Source organism: Pinus tabuliformis, chromosome 8 (assembly GCF_031772625.1).
Source record: "Pinus tabuliformis cultivar Carrire ecotype Pingquan chromosome 8, CPIR1, whole genome shotgun sequence".
Classification (NCBI taxonomy): Eukaryota; Viridiplantae; Streptophyta; class Pinopsida; order Pinales; family Pinaceae; genus Pinus; species Pinus tabuliformis.
The window spans coordinates 1,554,415,552-1,554,421,768 of record NC_142294.1 but is presented as its reverse complement, the minus strand read 5'-3'; positions in this window follow the sequence as shown (position 1 = coordinate 1,554,421,768).

Genomic DNA, 6,217 nt, shown 5'->3' with positions numbered 1-6,217 from the left:
TCTTCCATTCATCGCTTTCTTCGTTTATCCAATCTGGTTGGATAATATAAATAGCACAAAACAATGCTTCCACATCCTCATCCTTGAAGAGTCTTCCCATTCAGTAAGGTCGTCATTTTTTAAGTGCATGTAGTATTGCCAACATTTCCTTCTCATAAATAGCTTGTTTGAGATGTAGCAGTAAACATACCCAATCACCTACATCAAAACATTTTTCACTACGATGTTGATCTACCTGTTGTTTCGTTTGATTTTGTACCGAAGTGGCGTTATCCTTTAAAAGTTGGAGAACTTGTTGTTGATGTTCGATGTGATCTTTCACTGCTTAAACCTTTTTCTTCTTGATATGTCCTTATATCTCTAAAGTTTGAGGAGTGGTAATTTCTTCCAATCCTTTACAAGATATGGTTGGATTCATTTCTTGATGCTCGATGTGATCTTTCACTTCTTGAACATTTTTCTTCTTGATACGTCCTTCTATCTTGATAGTTTGAGGAGTGGTAATTTCGAACAATGAATTACAAGATATGGTTGGATTCATTTCTTCTTTCTCGATGTGATCTTTCACTTCTTGCATCTTTTTCTTCTTGATATGTCCTTCTACCTTGAGAGTTTGAGGAGTGGTAATTCTTGCCAATGCTTTACAAGATACGGTCTAATTCATTTCTTCTTTCTCTGGGGTGGGGTTCTAGCGTATATCTTCTTCTTTTGATGTTTCTTGATCCTTTTCTTCCTCCTCTTCATATTCTATGTAAAATAATTTCTTCTCAGCACACTTATGACCTTTAGTGCATTTTCTATCTCAATTGTAACAAAGCCCTTTTTCTCTTTTTTCTTCCAATTGTTGTGGTATAACCCTTGTAGGTTGTGGAAGGCTAGAAGAAACAACACTTCCATCTTTATAGTTGTGAGGGGTACTCTTCTTGGTTTCCATAATTTTGCTTTCCACTATGTCACAAAGCCCTTTTACTCTTTCCAATTGTTGTGGTGTTGCTCTAAAGAAGGTGTTGCTCTCTGTATCCTCATAATGTGCTATCATTTCCTCCGTGAAAATTGACCACATAACAAGTTGTTTACGAGAACAAAGTGCTTCATACCATAAAAATTGATCTGGTTCTAAATATGAAGATGCAATACATACCTTTTGTAATAGTTGTACACCATGTAGATCAAAATATTGCTCCATCTGAAGTATCCAATTTACCGGATCCTTGCCATCAAACTTCCTCATCTTGCTTTTTCTTGATTTTAGGAGCTCGACCTTGAAACGACTATAACTTTGCACTTTCGAATCTTTAAGTTCTGAAATTGTGACCTATAGTAGCCCTCTGTGTTCTCTTTCCAATGCCACCAGTCTGATCCAAATTGGATTCTCTAAGAAAGAGTTATGCACAATCTCCCAAGATGACCTGATTATAGACCTTTCGAGAAGAGTGAAATTGTATGAAGTACCACGTGTCACTGTTTCCACCTTTGGATCTGAAAAATACATACAAGAAACTATAGTCCGTCCTCTTTCTGTACCATCTTATGAAAGTTTAATCCGATCCCCAGAGAGAAAGTTATGACGATTTTCCCCAGGTCACTTGTTTTTAATGTAATTCAGGAGTCTGCAAAAAGACCAACTTCCTCAGATCATATCTCCGCAAATATCGCGCCAAAAGCTTTGAAATTCGGACCCAAGGTTCGGTGTAATTTCTTCTCAAATGGGTTTTTTTTGCGACTTCTGAAACGTCACAGAAAAAAAAGTTATAGCAAAAATGCCACGATGGCCTGTTTGGAGCAGCAAAACCCTAGAATCCAAAGCTCTGATACCAAATGTTATGAAACCAGCTCAAGAAAAGATAGAAAAGATAGATCAACGCCTTAGAATTCAGCCTCTTCGAGGGGGAAACCTCCTTTACATTACATAAATGAACAATTCTTGGATGATACAAATGAAAAGACCTCCTTTCTATATATAGGAGTCTAAGGGGTCATAACATAATCAGAGCCGACATAACAATACTAATGTAAGGGCACAATAATAACAATAGTGGGCTTCTATGGGGCACAATAGTAACAATATGGGCACTACATGGGTACATCAATATAATAAGTGGGTTATACTAATAACAATAAGGGGTTACACTAGTAGTATAGGGGCCTAACGAAATGGATGTATTTGTTAATAGAATTTATAATCAATGCTTTACATGGATTGATTCAAATCACAAATTTGAATGGATCGATTTTGATGATAGATTTTATACTCCTTAGAAATATACCTGAATACCAGCCAAAATAAAAGAGGGGATATGGATAAAATAATACAAAGTCAAATATGTTAAAAACAAACACTAACAAAACTAGAAAATCCTAGAATAGTTTGTGCATCGCCTCCTTTCTTTCTCTAAGGTGAGTCATAATAACTAAAATGTAATTTTGAGTATCCTTACCTTTTCTTTCGGAAGGAAAAACTTTGAGAGGATAACATGAAAATAAAATAAGTATGAATTGTTGGAAATTATCATTTTTTTCTTCTAACTAAACTATGACATAATACTTGTTATTTTTCAAAGCCAATAAAAATAGTAAACAAAATTTCGGCCTAATGTAAGTGATTTATCTTTATCTTCTAGATATGAATGACATTTTGTTTACTATTTTTTATCTTCAATAATTTTTTATATATCACGATTCTTCTTCAATTTATGCCTTATGGCATTTCCTTTGAAACATCTGGTGCAATTGCTAGTTGAATAATCCACTTAGCACTCATTGCATCACGTAATGTTCACAAGGGTGAAGAAGTGGAATTGAAACTAGTGAAATGAATCATATAGCGAGAAATGATCATTATTAATTTTTAATAAGATTAATGTTTATTTATTAAATTTTAAGAAAAAAATTAAATTATGTAATATATTTTAAAATTTTATGATTATGTTTAAAAATTATAAAAAAATATAGGTAAATAATTTCAAGATAATTTAAAATCAAGATTGAATGTTGATTCTTTTAATCATTTTAATTGAATTAAAATATTAATCTAATTGTTTAGGAAGTTATTAATTTTTTATTGTAATATTTTAATGTTATATTATTTTTTAATTTTCGATAGCAGAACATTTATATTTAAATTTATATTAACAATATTTTTAATATTATCACTATTTTGTGGAGTGTTTTATATTTCTTGATTTTATTATGATTTAGTTAAGCTATTAATATTTATGGAGTGTTTTCTTTTCTTGACCTTATGACCCAATTTGAAGCACAAATGGTTTTGACTAGAGTTTGAGACAATGCTAGAAAACCTCATTGCTTTCATGTTGTTTATGTCTTTTTGTACATTACGTATTTGGTCATAGTCATGTTATCAATGGAGAGACTCTCTTTTATCACTAGGAATATTACATTAATTTTAAGATTATATAAGTTATGAAAAACTTTTGAATTTGGTTGATATTTCTCCAAAATATTAAACTAGTACAACCACATTAAAAAAAAGTATTTCAACACAAATAATGCTTTACCAATCCATACAATTACATCATTAACCATGTATAAAAAGGTTATGGGTCAACTTTAACTTGAGAAAAAAATGAAATTACACATTTTATTGTAAAATGGACCATTTTTCTAAATAAACTTTGCTTATATATAAATGAATGTTACAAATAATAATGGGGAAATTATCATAGAGGAACTTATTAGAATTGGAATAATCTCAAATCCCCGGGAAATTGGCGGGTGAGGAAGGCACGAATTTAATTTTTAAAATTTATTAAAAGTAATGGACTATTTTGCTAAATAATTTTTTTTTATATATCAATGAATGTTATGAATAATAATGAGGAATTTATCATGCATGAACTTACTAGAATTGGAATAATATCAAATCCCTAGGAAATTGGTGGACTCGGAGCCACTTGGCACGAATCTAATTTTTTAAATTTATTAAAAGCCAATGCAACCTAACAAACTTTATAACACACTACAACCCTTGAGAAGAATTCACACTAAAAATACATTGAGCATATTCCCTTGAGAGTAAAAAAAAAAAAAAAAAAAAAATCAACATATCCTCGTTCACCTTAACTTGAAATAAGCAACATTCAACAATAATAACAACGATGTGTTTCTTTTTATACCATAATCAATAGTTTACATAATTTGATTCTTTTCAATGCTGAAATAAACTTTCCACCATCACTTTATCAATGTTTTTACTAATATGGTTCCAATTAATCTTATGTTGAGGATTGGCTTTGAGATATTGATATGACACTTCTTCCAAACTTCCATCCTTATTTAGAAAATTAACATTAGCTTCACATATTTTTTAATTTTAACATTTATTTTACCAATGCCAAAAGTCATATTTGTAGTAGAGTGTGAATACTTAGAATTCTTGGATATCTCAATCATTGGCACACTTATATAATAACAATATATTATGAGGAGAAAGGAGAAGAATTATGATTATTAAATCAAATTTATGCAAGAACAAAGTTATCCTTCTACACAACATTCTAACTTCTAGATGTGTATGCCAAAAATAGTGGCAAACAAAGGGAAACTTTGCTGAACACTAATATTAAATTTAACATCTTCCAACCATCTCTCCTTAATTTTAAACTTGTAAACAACTTTCTCATACAACTTAATCATACAACCTAATAATATGGCTAACTAAAAAGTAATATTTTTTTCCTCTATTCTAAAAAAACTAATTATAAATAATATGTTAAATACTTTTACAAAATCAGCAATATAATATGAGAATTAGATTTATTATTGCATTACTATTCCATACTAATATTAAATAACTTATCCATACTATATTAGATAACTTACAATAAGCAATAACTTATAAATTTAATTTAGGCTTAAATATTATTCAATAATTTATATTTAGAAATAAAATATAAAAATTTAAATATTATAAATGAAAATTCAACTATCTTTTTATAATATTTTTAAATATTAATTAATTCAAAAATTATAATATTTTAATTTTTCAAAACGCTTAATATTTAAATAAAAAGTCCTCATCCCATGATTTCTTCAAAGCATTTCCAATATATACGAGAAATCATCGCTGGATCGGCTTTTTATTAAATTATTTTTTAATTATTAAAATTAGTTAATCATTAAATAGAATTTCCTGATTGGAAGATTTGTTAATTTCCTTAACAGTAAAGATAATAAGTGACCACTGGATTAACATTTTGTTTTCCGCCCATGTTAATAATTAAATGTATTACCCATCAGCCCTTGAAATCACTCCAATTCGTATTTCCTTATATGCATAATTGATTTTTAATATCGATAAATTTATGTCAGTTTAATTCGAGTAATTTTTTTGTGGGTGTACATTGCTTTCTTATCAAAAAAATGGGGCGTACATCACTTTCTTATAAAAAAAAATTGGGGTGTATACTGATTTTATTTGTGTTGGATAATGAATATTATTTTTAATTATAGTTAAGTTATTTATATTTAAAAACAAAAATACTTATTTTTATGGTATATTTTATATTAATTTGAAAAACTTTAAAAATTAATTAAATATATATATATTGTTTAGATAATTTTCGGCAAAATCACATAATCAATCGTTTGTCGACGCGTTTCGAACCAACCAGTGTGGTTCATCGTCAGGACAAGATGAAGATCAAATCAGGCTTAGCTCGATTAAATAGAGTGTGCAGAGACTCCAACGGCTATAGGATAACGGCTAGTTTGACCTAATGAACCTGGTCAAACGACTCAAATAACTAATTAATATTTCAAGAAATAGTTAAAATAGGTAAATGAAGGAGTTTTTTTTTTTTGTTAATTCAAGGATAATATTAATATTTTAATTCTAATGGTCATTATATAATATATATTCAATATTATTCAATTATTATTTAAATAAATCAATTTAAAATTCGATATATTAATAACATTACTAAGAGAATATTTTAATTATAAGGTCATTATATATATTATTTAATTTCTTTATTACTATTATATTACTAAATAATTATTATTAATAATATATTTAAAGATATATAATTGAATATTATTTCAATTATCTACATGGTCATTATATAATATTGATTTATTATTATTCAATTGCTATCTAATTATTATGTAATAATGCGCTACTATTTATAATTTAGTTATAATGGAAAATTGGTAATGATGATGATGATGATGATGATGGTTAACGTCCACTGAGACC